Source organism: Cetorhinus maximus, chromosome 3, assembly GCF_964194155.1.
Source record: "Cetorhinus maximus chromosome 3, sCetMax3.hap1.1, whole genome shotgun sequence".
NCBI lineage: Eukaryota > Metazoa > Chordata > Chondrichthyes > Lamniformes > Cetorhinidae > Cetorhinus > Cetorhinus maximus.
Genome location: NC_135881.1, coordinates 50367293 through 50388763, shown reverse-complemented (window position 1 = coordinate 50388763; position 21471 = coordinate 50367293). Strand labels below are relative to the sequence as shown.

At 42.4% G+C, this 21471-nt stretch overlaps 1 protein-coding gene across 5 annotated transcripts in view; it reads left to right on the top strand.

The window, feature by feature from the left end:
* The window catches only part of LOC144678302 (sickle tail protein-like), a 599821-nt gene that overhangs the window by 85431 nt on the left and 492919 nt on the right, over positions 1 to 21471 (top strand). Inside the window, exon 1 of one of the 5 annotated variants that reach the window (XM_078538158.1) lies at positions 20443 to 20528. The exons of the other annotated variants lie outside the window; for them this stretch is intronic. The gene's annotated coding sequence lies outside the window, so the exon portion shown is untranslated. Of the gene's footprint in view, positions 1 to 20442; positions 20529 to 21471 lie in introns of those variants that run through there. 5 annotated transcript variants of the gene reach the window in all.

Here is a 21471-nt window from a genome sequence, read left to right as displayed (position 1 = left end):
ACTGTCCTCCTTGTAGTTCGCAACACTCCCAAGCTTTGTTTAATCGACATACTTTGAAATTGTCCCCTGCACACCAAGATTTAGATCATTAATATATATCAGGAAAGGCAAGGGTCCCAATATTGACCCCTGGGGAACTCAACTATAAACCTTCTTCCAGCCCAAAAAATACCCATTGACCATTACTCTCTGCTTCCTATTTTTCAGCCAGTTTTGTATCCAAGATGCTATTGCCCCTTTTTATTCCGTGAGCAATAACTTTTCTCACAAGTCTGTTATGTGGCCTGTATTGAATGCCTTTTGAAAGTCCATGTACATCACATCAACAGCATTACCCTCATCAACCTCTTGAAAAAACTACAGCAAATTAGTTAAAAACGATTTCCCTTTTAGAAATCCATGCTTGGCTCTTACTTATCAACCCATATTTTTCCATGTGACTACTAATTGTGTATACAAAATAAGGTAAACTGGAATCAGATGTAACGGTATTACAGTTGAATAAAGGCAACTACAGAGGCATGAGGGAGGAGCTGGCCAGAATTGACTGGGAGATGAGCCTAGCAGGAAAGATTCTGACCAGGCTCTGGTCAGACTACATTTAGAATATTGTGAGCAATTTTGGGCCCTGTATCTCAGGAAGGATGTGCTGGCCCTGGAGAGGGTCCAGAGGAGGTTCACGAGAATGATCCCAGGAATGAAAGGCTTAACATATGAGGAACGTTTGAGGACTCTGGGTCTATACTCGATGGAGTTTAGAAGGATGAGGGGGGATCTGATTGAAACTTACAGAATACTGAGAGGCCTGGATAGAGTGGACGTGGGAAAGATGTTTCCATTAGTAGGAGAGACTAGGACCCGAGGGCACAGCCTCAGAGTAAAGGGAAGACCTTTTAGAATAGAGATGAGGAGAAACTTCTTTAGCCAGAGAGTGGTGAATCTATGGAATTCATTGCCACAGGAAGCTGTGGAGGCCAGGTCGTTGAGTGTATGTAAGACCGAGATAGATAGGTTCTTGATTGGTAAGGGGATCAAAGGTTATGGGGAGAAGGCGGAAGAATGGGGTTGAGAAACTTATGAGCTATGATTGAATGGCGGAGCAGACTCGATGGGCTGAATGGCCTAATTTCTGCTCCTATGTCTTATGGTCTAATTCGAACCTGAGTAATTGTTTCCAGAATCTTGCCCACCACTGAAGTAAAACTGACCAGTCTGTAAATGCTGGGCTTATCCTTACAACCTTTTTTGAACAAAGGCGTAATGTTTGCATTTCTGCAGTCCTCTGGCAACTCCCCTGAGTCTAGCGAAGATGGAAAAATTGTGGCCAATGCTCCTGCAACTTCTACTTTCACTTCCTTCATTCAATACCCTTGGATGCATCTCATCCGGTCCCAGTGCCTCATCAACTTAAGTACCAACAGTCTATTCAACATTTCTTCCTTGTCAATTTTGAACCCTTCTAGTGACGAGAGTCTCCTCGTCTGTCGCCATGGCCTGGGTAGCATCTATCTCCTTGATAAAGACGGTTGCAAAGTATTCAATTAATACTTCCGCCATGGCCCTCTTTGTCCATGTGTAAATTCCCTTTTAGGTCCCTAATCGGCCCTACGCTTCCTTTTACCACCCTTTTACTAGTTATGTGCCTATAGAAGACTTCGGGATTCCCCTTTATGTTGGCTGCCAGTCTTTTCTCATAATCCCTTTCTGCTTCTCTAATATGCTTTTTCACCTCCCCTCTGAACCTTCTGTATTCCTTTTGGGTTTCAATTGTATTTTCTGCCTGACACCTGTCATAAGCACACTTTTGCTTCTTTATCTTAATTTCAATCTCCTTTTTCATCCAGGGAGCTCTAGATTTGTTTGTTCTACCTTTCCCTTTCGATGTAATATACTTTGACTGTGCCCGAACCAATTATTTTTTGAAGGTAGCCCATTGTTCAGCTACAGTTTTTCCTGCCAATCTTTCGTTCCAGTCTATCTGACCGAGCTCCATTCTTGCCCCATCGAAGTTGGCTCTTGTCCAGTTAACTATTCTTACTCTAGAATGCTTATCGTCCTTTTCTATCATCGTCCTAAAACGTCAGATACAATGATTACTGTCTCCTGATCTACTTGGCCTACCTCATTTCCAAGAACCAGGTCCAGCAGTGTGTTTTTTCCTGTTGGATTTGACATGATTGGACGTGTGCTCATGATTTAAGAGTGTACGAAGTGCTGCATGACACTCCTACTTCCTGGTCGGGCTTTACGTACACTTGAAGTATTTTATACTTCATTTACTGCATTTACATTGGAGAGCCACTCTGCAGTGGCAACCACCATGTTTATATTGCGGGATGATTTCTTCAACTCACTCAGCTTTAAACATCTGAACATGTATAAGCTTGTGCAGACATGGTTGCTTCTGAATTATGAGCAGGAACTTTTTTTTACAGTGCAAGTACTATTCTGAATGTTTGGAAATAGTTCAGTTAGGCCATGGATAATTAACTGGGAACTTCGCAATCCATTGGAAGCAATGTTTTTTTTCATTGTCTCTACCAATGGATAGGTTGATGTTATGTTACTATGGTTGATGGCATTGTTTTCAGAAGGGTATGTACGCCCACGCATTGGTGGGGTGGGGGAGGGAGCTTTTGTTTTTTGATGATGTGTGTGTGTATGTGTGTGTGTGTGCCAGTGAGAGGGGGGGAGGGGATTTGATGGCCTGTACTGATCTGTGTTCATGTCGAGGGGCAAGTGTTATTGGGGGGAAAAAACCAGAGACTAGTCCTGTATCCAATTCAAAAACCTGTGTCGGAAATTTCTCTTCAGTATTTTATGGACATTTAAATGAACTCCAAGAGGCTTGAGTAAGTTTGTTTTATTCCAAAATGTTATCCACTTTTTTTCCATAATCTTGTACCCAAACATGTGCCTAACAGAAGGACTGCAAGAAATCAGTTTTCGCTTGTCATCTTTTGGAATCCTGATTCACAGGTTGATTAACTTGAGGAAAGGTAAATTTTACATACATGAAAACTCATTCTCTGCAGCCTCAGTTTGAATAATTACCTCAAACTCTACGTTGCTAACATAGAGGTGGAGGTAATGATGTAATGTCCTTAATCATTTTAAGACTCGAACCAAATACCGTCCCATTTTATTCCTCAGCAGCAAATCCAAAGCCAGGATGTGAAAATTTGTGAAACGTGGGTGAATGCATGTAAATGGACGAAACATGATTGTCTTTCTCAGTACCCTAATCAAAGCTAAAATGTTTTTTTTTTGAGGTGAATGCGTATGTACTGTTTAGTTTTAAATTTGTGAGCTATCTTAAAGCTGGAGTATTGCTGAAAAAAAAAGACATTGGCTTTTCATCTTGCACTCATCAAGACACTTGGTAAGAATACCAGTATAAGGGGAAAACATCAATTTATACCGTGGCCTAAATTTTCCCATCAGCGATTTGGGGGCGGGGCCTGCTCACTGACGGGAAAATGAGGTCGGGAGGAACCCCCAACGTCATCCCGGTCCATTTAAATCTTTAGGAAGGCGGGCAGACAGTGAAATCAGCTGTCAGCCCGCCAACCTGTCAATGGCCAATTAAAGCCATTGACAGGCTAATTAAGATCATTAAAGGCCCTGCCTCTCCAAACCTTAAGGCTGGCGGGCAGGCCAGGAGCCCCAGCGGGCTTCTGATTATACATGAAACCTCATCTTCTGGTGGGATGAGGTTTCATGTCCGTTTTTAAAAACTTTAATAAAGTTTCTGTGCTTCTTATTAACATGTCCCATCTCGTGTGACATTGTTACATGAGGGGGTACATGTTAATAATTTTTTTATTTTTCTATTTTTAAAGTTTTTTAGACTGTCAGTAATCTCCCTGAGACAGCACTTTGCCTCAGGGAGCAGTGCGCACTTTGACAGTTGGGGAATCCCCCCCCTGCCCGCACAGGAAGTGCATGGCACTTCCTGTCGGGCAGGCCACTGGGCGGGCCTTAATTGGCCCGCCCACTCAAAATGGCGGCGGGCCCCTTTTTGGCGGCGGGGGTTGGCTGCCCGTCCGCCGCTGAGCTGGTGGGGCCCACCCGCCAACCTAGGGCAAAATTCTGCCCTGTATGATAAGAGAGTGCTAATTGGTTGGCAAGTGGCCTCTGATTGGTAGAGGCATTACCATGGAGAATGCAACAGCTGATGGTTAACTGCCAGCATTGCTTGAAATTTAAACCAGGCAGCTTGACCCTGATTAGTCAAGTCATTGCCCTGAGGAATGAGTCAGCGAATGGCTGTCACTTTTTTTGTTTAGCTGAAACAGGCACAATGTGTGTACATATTCTTTCTGTCTGCAAAGAACAGGGCTCTGTGCATTAATATATGTAGCTTCCGGTACATACAAGTGTGCCATACTGTGAGCCTAACTGACAACCTTAAATTTCTTGACAGCGTAATTCTTAGCACACTGAGGATTATTTAGCAAATGTTGTCCAATCATGGAATCACATCTAATGTTGGACACTGTGTTTTGAGTTTTGCAAGCACAGGCTGGTTGGGTACAGTCTGTACCTTGCCCATTGTGAGCAGCATTTGGGACATGCTGCTTGTTACGATCTACCAGTCTTTGGAAGGTACGGCCAACATACCTAGCATCACACTGGCACTGAAATTCACATACCACATTACTCATTTATGTGATGGGCAGAATGTCTTTTTGGCTTGATGGCAGCATCCTGTTAGTGGCGAATACCACTCGTGTTGCTGCTGCATAGTAGCAGCGTGAAACAGCTAGCTTCACCTGTTGCTAAATTTTTGAGATACCTTGCCCTTCCAGGGTAATCTGAAATAGCTGGCCACCTTTCAGGGTCAAAAGTGATGAGTTCATAAGTTTGCGTGATACACAGTGCAAAATGATCATGCACATTTATGTGTTCTGGATGCTACATATGTTAATACACAGGGCCCTGTTCTTTGCAGACAGAAAGAACATGTACACACATTGTGCCTGTTTCAGCTAAACAAAAAAAGTGTCAGCCATTCGCTGACTCATTCCTCAGGGCAATGACTTGACTAATCAGGGTCAAGCTGCGTGGTTTAAATTTCAAATAATGCTGGCAGTTAACTGTCAGTCACCATCAACTGGTGCATTCTCCATGGCAGCACCTCTACCCATCAGAATACACTTACCAACCAATCAACACACTCTCTTCTCATACAGTACAAATAGTTGTTTTCTCCTTATATTCGTATTCTTGTGAAGTGTCCTGATGAGAGCAAGATGAAAAGCATCAACACATCTCTTTTTTTTCAGAAATACTCCAGTTCTGTACTACCAAATGACTATTTATCTTAAAACTATTGAACTTTTTTTAATCAGACAGCATTAAAGAGCACTTAATGAGAGTGTCTGCCAAATTTTTCCTGTTGGGCAGGTAAAAAGGTAAGCAAAAACCTTGTGTCATTTCGTTATGATAAAGATGCACACAATTAAAGTAGTATTTCATTGTGCTTTGCACTAAGTAAATTTGTAAATTCATGACCAAAGATTTGCCAGGAGTATTTTTGTGAAGGTGGTGCACTCTTAACATGGTAAAGTTTTCTGCATTGGTTTGGAGATAAGAATATAAGAAATAGGAACGGGAGTAGGCAATTTGACCCCTTCAGCCAGCTCTGCCATTCAATAAGATTGTGGCTGATCTGATTGTGGCCTTAACTCCGCTTTCCTGCCTGTAGTCAATAATGCTTGATTGTCACGTAGATCAAAAATCATGCATAACTCAGCTTTGAACATATTTAATGACCCAATCTCCGCTACTCCTTGGGGTAGAGAATTCCAAAGATTACTGATCTTCTGAAAGATGAAATTTCTCCACACATCCGTCTTAAATGGGAGACCACTTATTTTTAATTTGTGCCCCCCAATTCTAGATTCCCCTACAAGGGGAAAGAGTCTGCATCTACCCTGTCAAGCCCCCTCAGTATCTTTTATATGATTCAACAACATCACCTCTCATTCTTCTAAGCTTCAATGAATATGGGCCCAACCTGCCCAACCTTTCCTCATAAGACAACCCCTTCATCCCAGCAATCAACCTAGTGAGCCTTCTCTGAACTGCCTCCAAGCCAAGGAGGCCAAAATTGTACGTAGTACTCTAGGTGCAGTCTCACTTATGCAGTTGTAGCAGGACTTCCTTAATTTTTATACACCATCCCCCTTGCAATCAAGGCCAATAATCCATTTGCCTTCCTATTACTTCCTGTACCTGCATGCTAACTTCTTGTGATGTATGTACAAGGACACCCAGATGCCTCTGTGTCACCACATTCTGCAGTGTCTCACCATTTAAATAATCTGTTTTTCTACTCTTCCCACCAACCTCACATTTTCCCACATGACACTCCATCTGCCAAATGTTTGCCCATTCACTTAACCTATGGAACCTGGGATGGGAGGAGTGTGCAGTTGATCTAGCCCCACTACTGCACAGGCCACAACATTAGTATAAATGTTTAATTCACTTACTAAAATGGCCAATTATTTATCTTCGCTACCATTAGACCCAGAATAAAAGAGACTTTAACCAGGCTTCTTTCAATAAACTCAGAATGATTTATCTGTTATAAAACAAAACTTTTTTAAAAACAAGTTGCAAGAACTGATTAACACACAAATTGTAATCTGCAAATGTAACTTCGCGAGCGCACACACACATGGTCTCAGCAGAGATGGGTTGTTGAAGAAAAGGCGTTTAAAACAAAGGATAAAGTTCACAGGGTTTTGACACTCTCTTGATCTGGAGCTCCCTCGTGTGAAGACAGATCACTAGTCCCTGTAGATGCCTGGAGGTTCTCACCAACGTACCTTTGGCGTGGAGGAAAATAGAGCGGGATCAATCCTTGCCTTAGCTTCTCAGGTTTCCAAAGACAGACAAGTTCCATTGAGATGAGGATTCCTTGCTGGATACTGATAACCATTCTATTTCAGGCAAGGGAAGGAGACTGTGAGCTGGGTAGCTTCACTTTCTCAGTTCATTTCCAACTGAGTTTTAAAAAAAACAGTTCAACACTTAAAGCTCCTCCGTCAGGTGATTTCTAGTAAATCTCCAGGCCTTTGCCTTTAAACCAGTGTTTTTCCTATCAATTACAGTGATTGCAGTTCTATAAGCAAACAGCTGACACCCTCAAGTGCTATGCTGGTCAGATGATTTCTTGGAAAAGGCATGCTTGTTCACATTCCAAGGTGAACTTATAACCCTTTTTAAAAAAAAAAAAATCCAGGTCATCTTCCAAGTATCCAGATAATAATGTCCTTCCATACTTTAAAAGAAAATGTCATCCTGGAAGATATGGTTCTAACACGATCTATATCCCTTGGCAGATCCTTTGACGTCCTACATTCTACATCTACAGGCTCCCCTTTATCCACTCTACCTGTTACTACCTAAACGAACTTCATAAATTAGTCAAACACTATTTCCCTTTCACAAAACGATATTGGCTCTGCCTGATTGCATTATGATTTTCTAGTGTCCTGTTACGACTTCCTTAATAATGAATTCCAGCATTTTCCCTATGATAGATATTAAGCTAAATGGCCTGTAGTTTCCTTCTTCCTGTCTCCCTCTTTGATTGAATAGTGGTGTTACATTTGCTGTTTTCCATCCACTGGGACCTTTCTAGAATCTAGGGAATTTTGAAAGTTTACAACCAATGCATCCACTATCTCTGCAACTACTTCTTTTAGGAACCTAGGATGCAAGTTCTATTAATGTTAATACTTTTTCTCTAGTGTTTAAGTTCCTCCATCCCCTTTGCCGCTTGATTCACTTCTGCTGTTCTTGGGATGCTTGATTGTCTTTTCTGTAAAGTCAGATTTTTACTTGAACACCAGGTCTAAACATTATCACTAACGATAAATAAAAATGATTTTTATTCTGCTTGAAGGGTGAGAAACTGTCACAATTTTCATCATATTCTGCATCTTACATATTCATATCATACAAACTTGACAGGCAGGAAATGACTAACTGGTCTATCAAGTCTGTCTCACATTTGTCATGAGTAAACACAATCTCCCTCTCTGACACCTTCAGCGGATCAAAACCAGTCCAGGAAATTGCGCGGACCAGGTCTCATCTATAAAGACACTTCTTTCTAATGCAATCTCTGACCCAGCCGAGAATCAGCAGTCCTCTGCTCTCTTAACCCTTCCACAGATTTTTGTCATTTGCATACTTATTTACCATACAGCCAACTCCACTGTCCAAATCAGTAAAGCTAAGACAGTGATAAAGACATTGAACCATAGCAGTCCAGGACTGTTCCCTAGGAGAGACCACTGGTAACATGCCTCCAGGCTGAGCTGCTTCTGTTGATATTACAAAATTTTAGCTGCAGGACTTAAGCCAATTTCTAATCCAGCATTTCAGATCTCCCTTGATAAATTCTAACTTTTAAAGGTCCAGATTGGCAATGTCAAATCTGACCTCCCTCACCTACTGCTGTAGTGACTTCCTCAAAAAAAACTCCATCAAATTTGTAAGGCACATAGATGTAGATGAATAACCTAACTTGTTAATACTGAATTCACATTTTAAACTATCCCACAGAAGGAGGCTCAGGTCGTCTTGGCTCACAACGCAACTAAAATAATGTACTTTTGTTGATGACACCACCATCTGAGTTATACAACATGGTCTGCCAAACCAACTTTTATAATGTCTTTCATGTAACAAGATATCCAAAAGGACTTCATGGGAGACATTGGGCATCAAAAAGGAGCTTGAAGAAAAGTTAGGGCAGAAGACTAAGATTGTGGAAGACATACAATACTTGTCAAGAGAACAAGAGATTGTAATATTTTTTGTCTGGCAATATCACTGTCATATTTCTTATGTATTGGAAGACAGGCTGTTTGTTGGGGGTTGTAAATATGGTAATTGGAGTAAGAGCCAGAGTGACTGCAAGAGTCTAAAGCCAACAGTAAGAAGTGGTTTTGATATGTTAATGAACCGAGAGGAACTTCAATCAGAAGTTTACATAAAGCATTAACAGGGGTTGTTTTGGCTTGAGTTCTTTTAGTTCGAAGGGGGATATATGCAGACTGTAAAAGGTGTAAGCAAGGTAAAGAAAGGGTAAGTTTGTTTTTTATATGCCGAAGAGCTAGGGTAAAAAACGAGTTTAATCAATTCTGGGAAGAAAGCATTTCTGAAGAGACTGGTTGAGACAATAGAGAGATCAAAGGGAAGGAATGCATTTAAGGAAATACTGAAGCCTAGGTGGGGTAGCTGCTTGGATCTCCCAGAAGACAGCAGGATAGCTGGTCAGACCACCCAGAAGACAGTGTGAACAAGGCCCAACTGGGAGAACCAGTTGCTGTCAGCCTCAGAGGACGCCACAAGGCAAAAAGGCACTGTGTGGTAAAAATTACTAGCATTCTATAGATTTTAAAATCTATAAGGATAATTGCTGAAAAGGGGAAGGTTAGCTCTGAGGGTAGTTAAGATAAGATCTTGTGGAACTGTTTTAAAGTACTGTTTACTGTGTGAAGCCATTCTTGTGTTTAAGTGTAATTGTGTTTTTAGTTTTTTTTGCTTTAACTTTTTAAAATAAATCTTTACTCCACTATAAAATCATAGGTAGTCGGGGTCATCCTTTCCTGTTTTCAGAACCTCTCCTCATATTATACAAATTGCATAAACCATTTTGGAAGCTGTTTCAAGTTTCCCTTTGAGATTTGGGCAACTCGGCATTTACCACCAGCCATGCCATAACATAGTCCAGAGCTATAAAGAGTGCCAAATTTAAACTGCCTCCTATCTTTCCAGCCTCAGCAAAGTTCTACAAGACTATAAAGGGATTCATAAAAAGAGAATGTGTATTTTAAAATCAATGGAGAAAGGGGAGCCAGGTGGAGTTTTACAAGGATAACTGAGTAGAACTTAGTGTCATATGGAGTATAAATTCTGGATTATTTTGAGTTGATATAAGGTGCAGTTATTGAACAGAGCATTAGAGAATTGGAGCCTGGAAATAACAGTCATGGAATAGGCCTTTGTGTTGTTCTGTGTCCTTTGTGCTCCATCTCCATAGCATCACCCTTTTATCTTTTCATTCTCATTTGTCCATGACTGATGTGGTGTACTTGGATTTCCAAAAGGCATTTGCTAAGATGCCACATCAAAGGTTCCTACACCAAATCAGAATTCATGGTGTAGGGGGTAATATATCAGCATGGATAGAGGATTGGTTAGCTAACAGAAAGCAAAGTAGGAATAAATAGGTCTTTTTTGGGTTAGAAAGCTGTACTAGTGGAATTCTGCAGAGATCAGTGCTGGGGCCTTAACTCTTTACAATCTATATCAATTACTCAGAGGAAGGGACTGAATGTATGGCTGTTACAGTTGCTGATGACACAAAGCTAGATAGGAAAATAAGTTGTGAAGAGGACATAAGGAGTCAGCAAAGGGATATAGATAGTTAAATGAGTGGGTAACAAATTGACAGATGGGGTATAACGTGGGGAAATGTAACTTGGGCCATTTGGTCAGGAAGAACAGAAAAACAGTATATCATATAATTGGAGATCGGGTTGCAGAACTCTGGAGTAAAGAGGGATCTGGGCGTCCTGGGACATGAATCACAAAAATTATTATGCATGTAGAGCAAGTGATTGGAAGGGCAAATGGAATATTTATTGCTAGGTGAATGGAATATAAAAGGGAGGTTTTGCTACAGTTCTGCAAGGTGTTCGTGAGACCACACCAGGCGTACTGTGTACAGTTTTGGCCTCCTTAATTAAGGAAGGATAAAACTGTATTAGAAGCAGTTCAGAGAAGATTCACTTGAGTGGTTCTTGGAATGAAGAAGTTGTCTTATGAGGAAAGATTTGACGGTGGGGCCTGTACCCATTGGAGTTTAAAAGAATGAGAGGCCATCTTATAGGGGACTTGACAGGGTGGATGCTGAGAGGATGTTTCCCCTAGTGGGAGAGTCTAAAACTAGGCAATACTATTTAGAAAAATAAGGACGCTCCCATTTAAGACAGCAATGAGGAGCAATTTTTTTTTCTCACTGAGGGTCGCTAGTCTGTGGATTTCTCTTCCCCTGAGAGCAGGGTGGAAGCAGGATCACTGAATAATTTTAAGGCTGAATTAGGTTCTTGATTGACTAGAAAATCAAAGGTTATAGTGGGTAGACAGGAAAGAAGAGTTGAGGCTACAATCAGATCAACCATAATCTTATCCAATGGCAGAGCAGGCTCGAATATCTGAATGGCCTACTCCTAATTTGCATGCTTGCATGAGCCTACACCTCCTATAATGTGTGTATAATGGTCTGCTCTGATATTTCCCAAAGTTCCACCTTTGGCTCTCATGTTGTAAATTCACATTGTTTTTATTTGATTCCACAGTAGGAGGTGGATGTGATATGGGTGTGTAGTAGTTGCTGGCTGGTTAGTGGAAAAAGATGAATGTACGTGAGGTAGGGATAGAGGTGGGTGATTTTACAGGAGTGGAGTAGATGGTCTTGGTAAGGGATTGGTTATAAAGAGTTACCACATCAAAAGCTTTGAAGGAAGATGAGAAGGATAATATGCTATGGTGGCAATCTCACAGGCGATCATTTTTTTAATATTCTTTCTTGGGCCTTTTCTAGGCAAGGCCAAGATTTTTTGCCCATCCTTAATTGCCCTTTTAATTGAAAAAGGTGGTAATGAGCTGCCTTCTTGAACCTTTGCTGGTCTAGCTATGCCCACAGTGCTGATAGGGAACGAATTCAAGATTTTGGACTGAGCAACAGTGAAGGAATGGCTATTATAGCTCCAGGATGGTGTGTGACTAGGAGAGAAACTTCAGGTCGTGGTTTTAATGCATCTCCTGTGCTTGTCATTCCAGGTGGTAGAGGTTCTGAGTTTAGAGGGTGCTGACCTTGGACAGCACTGCATGTGGACAATAGTTGCAAGTGTTTTAGAGAGGAAGGGATGAAACTACTTAGGAAGTGGGGAATAATGCTTTTAAAAATCAGCTGACGAGATTAATGTGAATTGGGCTGAGGGCTGAGCTGATAGGGACTTGAAAGTTATAGTTGGTATGTATCCAGTGAGGGCTGGGGGAAGATAGAGGTAAATCTACAAGGTGTTGCTGGCTCAAGTTTGGAACAGGAGAGTTTTTTTTATTTGTTCATGGGATTTGGGTGTCGCTGGCTAGGCCAGCATTTATTGCCCATGTTCAAAGGGCATTTTTAAGAGTCAACCGCATTGCTGTGGGTCTAGAGTCACATGTGGGCCAGACCAGGAAAGGATTCGTGAACCAGATAATCGACAACGGTTTCATGGTCATTTTTAGACTTTTAATTCCAGATATTTATTGAATTCAAATTCCATCATCTACCATGGTGGGATTTGAAACCGGATCCCCAGAGCATTACCCTGGGTCCCTGGATTACCAGGCAATACTACTATGCCACCACCTCCCCCTAGAGTCCAGGTGGGAGAGATGGCATTGCATGATAAGGTTGAGACAGATACCCTCAAATTTATTGCAAATCCGTATCACACTTGATGTCAGAAGTGACAATGCAAAAGTCAGAAGGTGGGTGGTGGGGGGGTTGGGGTGCCAGTTGCTACGTTTGTCATTTTTGATTTTGTCATGATTGTGAAGTTTACCCTAATAAAATTTGGTTTGAAATGATGCAAGTATTTTTATTTCAAATTTTGTGGCCAGCGGCAAAGTGTCAGCATTTGCTGATGACAGAGAGAAAAACAAACTTACCGGCTAGTTACCTGCAGCAAGAGCATCTTAATCTTGCTGCCACATGGCCCACTGAGTCAACAACCTGAGGCCCGGCAGTGAGGTGCATTGCTGGTCAAGCCATACCTCCTCGTGATATCATAAGCTAAAGGCACGCACCTTCTGGTCAGCCTTCATCTCAAAGGCAGTTGAATGATCTTAAATGATTTTAAACACTTTAAACAATTTTTAAAAATGTTATAAACATTCAAATACTGAAACTGAGGGAGATGGGGAGACAGACAGAGAGGGAGGGAGAGAAACTTGGTTCATTTGAGATCTGCAGTGGGTCAAACAGGGTTGCATTCTGGCACTGGCACTCTTTGGTGTTTTCTTCTCTTTGCTGCTGTCATATACCTTCAGGTCATCCAGAGAGGGTGTCTACTTATGTACCAGAACTGATAGAAAGCTGTTCAGCCTTGCCCCCCTGAGAGCCAGGACAAAGGTAGGCCAGGTCCTTGGAGCTGATGCCACACTAGCACTCCATACTGAGGAACACCTTCAGTGGCAAATGGACATTCTTTTTCACACATGTGAAGAATTAGACCATAAGATTTAGGAGCAGAAGTAGGCCATTTGGCGTATCAAGTCTGCTCCAACATTCAATGCAATCATGGCTGATCTGAAAATCCTCAACTCCACTTTCCTGCTTTTTCCCCATAACCCCTGATTCCCTTACTGATTAAAACCTGTCTATCTCAGCTTTGAATATACTTAACAACCCAGCCTATACAGCCCTCTGCGGTAAAGAATTCTACAGATTCACTACCTTCTGAGAGAAGAAATTCTTCCTCATCTCTGTCTTAAATGGGTGACACCTTACTCTGAGATTATGCCCTCCGGTCCTAGACTCTCCCACAAGGGAAAACAACCTCTCAGCATCTACCCTGTCAAGCCTCCTAAGAATCTTATATGTTTCAATAAGGTCGCCTCTCGTTCTTCTAAACTCCAATGAGTATAGGCCCAACCTACGCAACCTTTCCGCCTAAGAAAATTCGCCCCCATGCCAGAATCAACCAACTGAACCTTCTCTGAACTGTCTCCAATGCTAGTATATCTTTCCTTCAATAAGGGGACCAAAATTGTTCACAGTATTCTACGTGTGGTGTAACTAGTGCCTTGTATAGTTTTAGCAAGACCTCCCTATTTTTATACTCCATTCCCTTTGAAATAAAGACCATCATTCCATTTGCCTTCCCTATTTCCTGCTGAACTTGTATGCTAGCTTTTTGGGATTCATGCTCGAGGACTCCCAAATCCCTCTGTACTGCAGCTTTCTGCAGTCTTTCCCCATTTAAATAACATTCAGCTCTCTTTCTTCCTGCCAAAGTGCATTACCTCATGTTTTCCCACATTATATTCCATCTGCCAAGTTTTTGCCCACTCACCTAACCTGTCTATATCCCTTTGTAGACTTCTTATGTCATCCTCACCACTTGCCTTCCCACCTATTTTTCTGTGTCATCCGCAAACTTGGCGATAGTACATTCACTTCCCTCATCCAAGTCATTAATATATATTGTAAATAATTGTGGCCCCAGCACTGATCCCTGTAGCACTCCACTAGTTACAGGTTGCCATCCTGAAAATGCCCCCCCCCCCCCCCCCCCGCACCCCCTCCCTTACCCCAACTCCCTGTGTTCTATTAGTTAGCCAATCCTCTATCCATGCTAACGTACTACCCCCAACACCATGGGCTCTTATCTTATTCAGTAGCCTTATGTGCAGTACCTTATCGAATGCCTTTTGGAAATCCAAATATATTACATCTACTGGTTCCCCTTTATCTATTCTGCTTGTTACCGCCTCAAAGAATTCTAATAAATTTATCAGGCATGATTTCCCCTTCATGAATCCATGCTGACTCGACTTGATTATATTATGCATTACATCCTTTATAATAGACTCTAACATTTTCCCAGTAACGGGTGTTAAGCTAACTGGCCTATAGTTACCTGTTTTTTTTTTTGTCTCCCTTTTTGAATAAGGGTGTTACATAGGCAGTTTTCCAATCCCCTGGGATTTCTCCACAATTTAAGGATTCTTGAAAGATTACTGTCAGTACATTGATTATCTCTGTAGCTATTTCCTTTAATATCCTTTGGTCCAACCCATCGGGTCCAGCGGACTTATCGGCCTTTAGTTCCATTAGTTTCCCTAGTAATTTTTCTCCAGTGGTAGTTATTGTATTTATTTCCTACCCCCTCCCCCTTTTGCCGCTTGATTATTTAGTATTTTTGGTATGCTATTAGTGTCTTCTACCATGAAGACTGATGCAAAGTATTTATTCAACTCCTCTTCCATTTCCTGGTTCCCCATTATTATTTCTCCAGCCTCGTTCTGTGAGGGCCCTGTGTTCACTTTGGCCTCTCTCTTCCTTTTTATATATTTAAAGAAGCTCTCTGTCTTCCGTTTTTATATTACTTGCTAGTTTACCCTCAAAGCTTATTTTCTCTCTCTCATTTTTTGGTCAACTTTTGTTGGGTTTTTTTAAACTTAAAGCTTACCACTAATCTTTTCCACATTGTATGTTTTTTCTTTCAATTTGATACCATCTGTAATTTCCTTGGTTAACCATGGTTGGTTTATCCCCTTCCTAGAACCCTTCTTTCTCACTGGGATATATCTTTGTTGTGAGTCACGAACTATTTTCTTAAATGTCTGCCATTGTTCGTCAACCGTCTTTTCTGCTAAACTCCTTTCCCAGTCCACTCCAACCAACTCTGCCCTCATTCCTTTGTAATTACCCTTATTTAAGCTTAGCACAATTGTTTTTGACCCAAGTTTCTCACACTCAAACTGAATGCTAAATTCTACCATATTATGGTCACTGTTTCCTTGGGGATTTTTTACTCTGAGATCATTTATTAAACCTGCCTAGTTACACATTGCCAGATCCAAAATAGCCTGATCCCTGGTTGGATCCACAACATACTGTCCCGAATACACTCTGAGTTTCTGCTCATGGCTACCTCTGCCAATTTGATTTCCACAATCTACATGAAGATTAAAGTCACCCATGATTAATGTACTGCCTTTTTTACATGCCCTCATTATCTCCTGATTTATTCCCTGTCCTACAGTAGAGACGACTCCCACCAGTGTCGTCTTCCCCTTGTTATTTCTTACCTCCACCCATATGGATTCCACATCTTCCGATCCAAGATAATTTCTTGCTATCGTACTTCTTCCATCTCGTATTAACAAAGCTACCCCACCACCCTTTCCTTCCTGCCTGTCCTTTCAAAAAGTCATATACCCTTGAATATTTAATTCCCAGCTTTGATCTTCTTGTAACCACTTCTCCATAATGGCTATAGGATCATACCCATCAACCTCTATTTGTGCCGTTAAGTCAATTATTTTGCTCCGGATCCTACATGCATTTGAGTAAAGAGCCGTTAATTTTGCCTTTTTACCATTTTTTCCCCCTTTGACTCTATTTGCTGTTTTTTTTTTGTTTGTTTGTACACCTTGTCCCTTCCTGTCACACTCTGGGTATCAATACCTAAATAGCTGCCTTGCAAGGCTGCCACATCCTTTTGCTTTGTAAGCTTACATATCCCCTCTCCATAACCCCCCCCCCCCCCCCCCCCCCCCCCCAACCTCTATTTAGTTTAAAGCCCTCTCTACAGTCCTAGTTATCTGGTTCACCAGGACACTGGTCCCAGAACAGTTCGGTGAAGCCTGTCCCACCGGAATAGCTCCCTTCTACCCCAGTATTAGTGCCAGTGCCCCATGAACTGAAACCCATTCCTCCCACACCAATCTTTGAGCCACACATTTAACTCCTTGACTTTGACTTTATTTATGCTTTGCCAGTTTGCCCGTGGCTCAGGTAGTAATCCCGAGGTTATTACCTTGGAGGTTCTGCTTTTTAATTTAGCCCCTAACTGTTCAAATTCTTTCAGCAGAACCTCCTTTCTAGTCCTGTCAATGTCGTTGGTACCAACGTGGGTGATGACAACTGGATCCCTCCCATGCTCTCCAGCCCTGAGGAGATGTCCTTAACCCTGGCACCAGGCAGACAGCACAGCCTTCAGGACTCACGCTCACGGCTGCGGAGAACAGTAACTACCCCCTGAATTATACTATCCCCTACCACTACTATGTTCCTATTTCCTTCCCTCCACTTGAATGGTTGGCTCCCTGTACCACGGTGCCATGGTCAGTTCACTCAACCTCACTGCAGTCCCCGCTCTCGAGTACACAGCTTGCAAGAACCTCGTAACTGTTGGACAATTTCAGGGGCCGCGGCTCCTCCAATGCTACCCCTGGGTCCCCATACCTGCTTCACTTGCAGTCACAACCTCCTGTCCCTGATCACAGACCAAATTCGAATTACCTAATCTGAGGGGTGTCACCACCTCTTGGAGCAAAGCGTCCGGGTAACTTTCCCCCTCCCTGATGTGGCGCAATGTCTGCAGTTCGGATCTGAAGTTCCTTACTACTAAACGCTTACTACAGATGTGCTCGCTGTGGATCACCTTGGTGTCCAGCAGTTCCCACGTGCTGCAGCAGCAACACATCAACCATCTGGCCATCACTATCGTATTTTATTTAATTTATTAATTAATTACTCTAGTATCCCTGCTCTTTACACTTTATTGTAATTTAATTTTTTACACTAGTATCAATCTTATACTTAAGCTATTTTTAAGAGAGAAAAAAAGACTCGAGATCTAAATACAAACTAAAGATCTTTCTTTTGCTTTAAGGACTATAAACACTCACCAATCCTATTAACCTATCAGCTGCTTTCCCTGCATTCGCATCACGCTGTGTTTCGTGACGTCACTCCACCACTGGTCTCACATGAACTCTCCCCACTCTTTTTTAAATGAAGTCTCCTTGCTCTCCCCGCTCTTTTTCAAATGAACTCTCCCAGCTCTTTTTCAAATGAACTCTCCGCGTTCTCTCCGCTCTTTTTAAAATGAACTCTTCCTGCTCTTTTTGAAAACGAACGCTCCTTGCTCTCCCCGCTCTTTTTTGAAATGAAGTCTCCTCGCTCTCCGTGCTCTTTTTCAGGTTGTAAAAGCCCATCTGGTTCGCTTATGACCTTTAGAGAAGGAAATCTAGAAAGATGGCTGTATCCTCAAATCTTCTGTATGGTGAACTGGTCACTGGGTCATGACCTGCTTGGTGTCCATACCTCTGCTACAGGGACACGTACAAGTGAGATATAAAGATGGTGGGTATTGACACTGCCAACTGGGAGACAGTCACCGATGGCTGTGGCTTTTGGAGGCTGACCGTTTGGAGGGGCATTGGAAAAGGTGAGCAGAAATGAAAAGCTCAGTTAGCTGGGAAGAGGGCCCAAGAAAATTTAGGCCAGCAAATCATGTACCCTGTCAGCTCAATGTCTTCCTCTGCAGCAAATATAGCAGAGAGTACCATGCCAGAGTTGACCAGCGTGGTGCAAAACATCATCTTATGAGGCAGAAGGCTGCCAAGTTATTTAGTTACTGAAACAGAGGGAGAAGTGGAGAAAGACGGGGAGTGACAGAAACTTAGATGCTGAGAAGGAGAAAGAAACGCACACAACAGAGGGAAAGAGAAACTCAAAAGAAAGAGAGAGAGAGACCCAGAGATACTCAGACAGTTGGAGAGACTGAAACACCAGACCTGGAGGGAGAGACTGAAACACCAGATCTGGAGGGAGATATAAAAGAGGAGCCACTTCTTGTTCAAAAGTAAAATACTGCGGGTGCTAGAAATCTGAAATAAAAACACACAGTAAGCTGGAAAAACTCAGCAGGATAGGCAGCATCTTTGGAGAGAAAGTGATTAATATTTCAGATCAATGATCTTTCATCAGAACTGGAGAAAGATGGAAATGTAAAAGTTTTTAAGCCAATTGAAGGTGGAAGGGGGCAGGAAAAATAAAGGAGAAGGTCTGTGATAGGGTGGAGGGCAGGGCAATGAAAGAGCCAAAGATTTCATGATGCAACAGGCAAATAAAGTGGTAATGGATAGAGTAAAGAAACAAAAGTCGTGTCCTAATGAGGCATGAATTGCGACATAACCATTTGATTGCAACATGAAGAGATAAAGAAAGAAACAAGACAAAGACCGACCCACACGTGAACCCATCAGTGATCAAGCTGCCGTGTGCTCATGAACACCCTTACGTAGTGCCACCACCCCTCCTCCCTCCACCCCATGTTTTCTCAGTGAAGGTGGAGATAGGCTGCTCACCTCTCTGTAAGGTATGGAGGAGTTTCGTGGCCAACCTCTTGTGCAGGGACCTGTTGGGGTCCTACCTGAGACTGTGGGCCCTGCAATTCTGCCGTGGTCACTGGAACATGTATCACGGATCAGGGTTCTAGCAGAGGGGCCAGGGAAACCATGGAAGATGAAGGTGCAGAACTGCTCGCAGCACCCTCATCCTCCTCTGCAACGTCCTCAGACCTGGGTTGGCTTTCTGCAGGATAGGATGAGATGGGCTGCAGTGGCGCAGCAGTTGTCCATTCCAGCAACCATTGTGCCATCAGCAAGAATGTTCTGTTATGGATACACAGCACCTCGTATTCCATGGAAGTAGCACTCATACTCTGACCAGACTGCTCCTGGCTACTGAGTGAGCCTTGTGCCCTTTCCAGGAAGTTACGCTGCTCTTGCATCCACTCATGATGCTGCATATGTGCCTCTGTATTGGCCATTCTCTTATGGTTGGAGCTTATCTGGCCGAGCCCCGAGGCAAGGTTGAGCTTATCACTGCCGTGGACTCCCCCACTTGCAGTGTGAGAGCTCACATTGTCTCAAGGAACTCCGCCCGATGTACGCACATCACCAGCTGCTGCTAATCTGAGTACTATGCCCCATATGTGACTCCTGAGGCCCTACCTCTATGCCAATTGGAGCATCATCGTCACTGTCCTTCCTCCCTCCGAGGGGGTCTGTGCACAGATGTTTCTGACTCTGAAACCTTCTCCTGCACTCTGCAATCGCATCCATCACCTTGTGCAACTGGCTCTAAACACATGCTACTTCCCTCTGCAGTGCTATTATCTGTGCTGGTGGATTGGGCTGATCAGATGGGATGGTGCTTCCTCGGACATCTCTTTCTCCTCCTGATGCCCAAGGGATGATCAGGCACTGGGGGATGGGTGTGTGGTGATGGGATCTGTGTGAGACAGAACAGGAGATGATTAGTGTAAGCCTTGATTGCTGCGAGCGCACATGCAATTGCACATCATTCTCAGCAACCATATGAGCCAGTGATAGGTGGAGATAACCAAAAGATGTCACAGACAAAAGGACAAAGAGGTTTTGAAGGTGGTGATATTATCTAAGGAATGTGCTAATTAAGGGTAGAAAGCAGGACAAGCAAGGTACAGATAGCTCTAGTGGGGGTGGGGTGGGGTGAAGGAATCGAAAAAGGCTGAAAGGTAGAGATAAAACAAAAATTTTAACTAAACTAAAAATTCTTACTTGATTTTTAAACATTTTGCAGGATAAAATACAGCAAAATAACTCAACCTATTGGTAATTAAATTGCCATGAGATGCTCCCTCTCTAATCTGCTTTTTGAACTGTGTAGGTGCATGTAGACACATACAAGGGTTGGATTATTATTGGAATCCAGTGTCTGGAGTAAGCCAATTAGCCCTTTGAGCCTGTTCTACCTTCAGTGAGATCATGGCTGATCTGCAACCTAACTGCATTGGTATTTGAGCGACGCTCGTTGAAGGAGAGTGGTACTATTGTGTACATATATGTGAGATCCTTCCCATTTGATTGTGATTTTTGAATTGGAGGTAGTTGACTTTGCATATTTAAAAATACTTGGAACATGAGAATAAACAGTTGATGGGATTTGGAATAAATAAAATTATTTTGATGCATACCTTTTTAAATTTGGCAAATATAAGTCTTAAAAAGACCTTGGGTTGCAAAAATCGCAAGGCATAAAGTTACAAGAATTGCTTAATCATATTATTACATATATACCTTGTTGCTATAGCTTCATCACTAATTAGAATGAGAACACTTTTTGAGATTGTCATCACTGTATAAGAAATTAGATTAAAGTTGCTGAATTTGAAATGTTGCCTAAGATGCATCCACATCATATATTGTGCGCACGATATATTCATACAAGTGTTAAAATTATAAATGTGTTCCAAGGTGTAAAAATAAGACCCATTATTAATGGGAAAAGTAGCTTAAAATTACTAGTGGGAGCAGAACTAAAGTCAATGTGACAGTAAGTCAGAACACAAGCATGCTATGTTGAATCCTGATAGCAGGAAGATGATTTTTCAGCTGTCATACTCATAAATGTGCAACTTATACAATGCATATTGTCAGCCATCTTAGCTTTGAACATAAACAAAAATACCTGGAAAAACTCAGCAGGCCTGACAGCATCTGCGGAGAGGAATACAGTTAACGTTTCGAGTCAGTATGACTCTTCACCAGAACTAAGGAAAAATAGAAAAGAGGTGAAACATAAGCTGGTTTAAGTGGGGGGGGGGGGACAGGTAGAGCTGGATAGAGGGCCAGTGATAGGTGGAGATTGCCAAAAGATGTCATAGACAAAAGGACAAAGGGGCGTTGACAGTGGTGATATTAGCTAAGGAATGTGCTAATGGTGACATTAAGGGTAGAAAGCAGGACGAGCAAGGTACAGATAGCCCTAGTGGGAGTGGGGTGGGGGGAAGGGATCGAAATAGGCTAAAAGGTAGAGATAAAGCAATG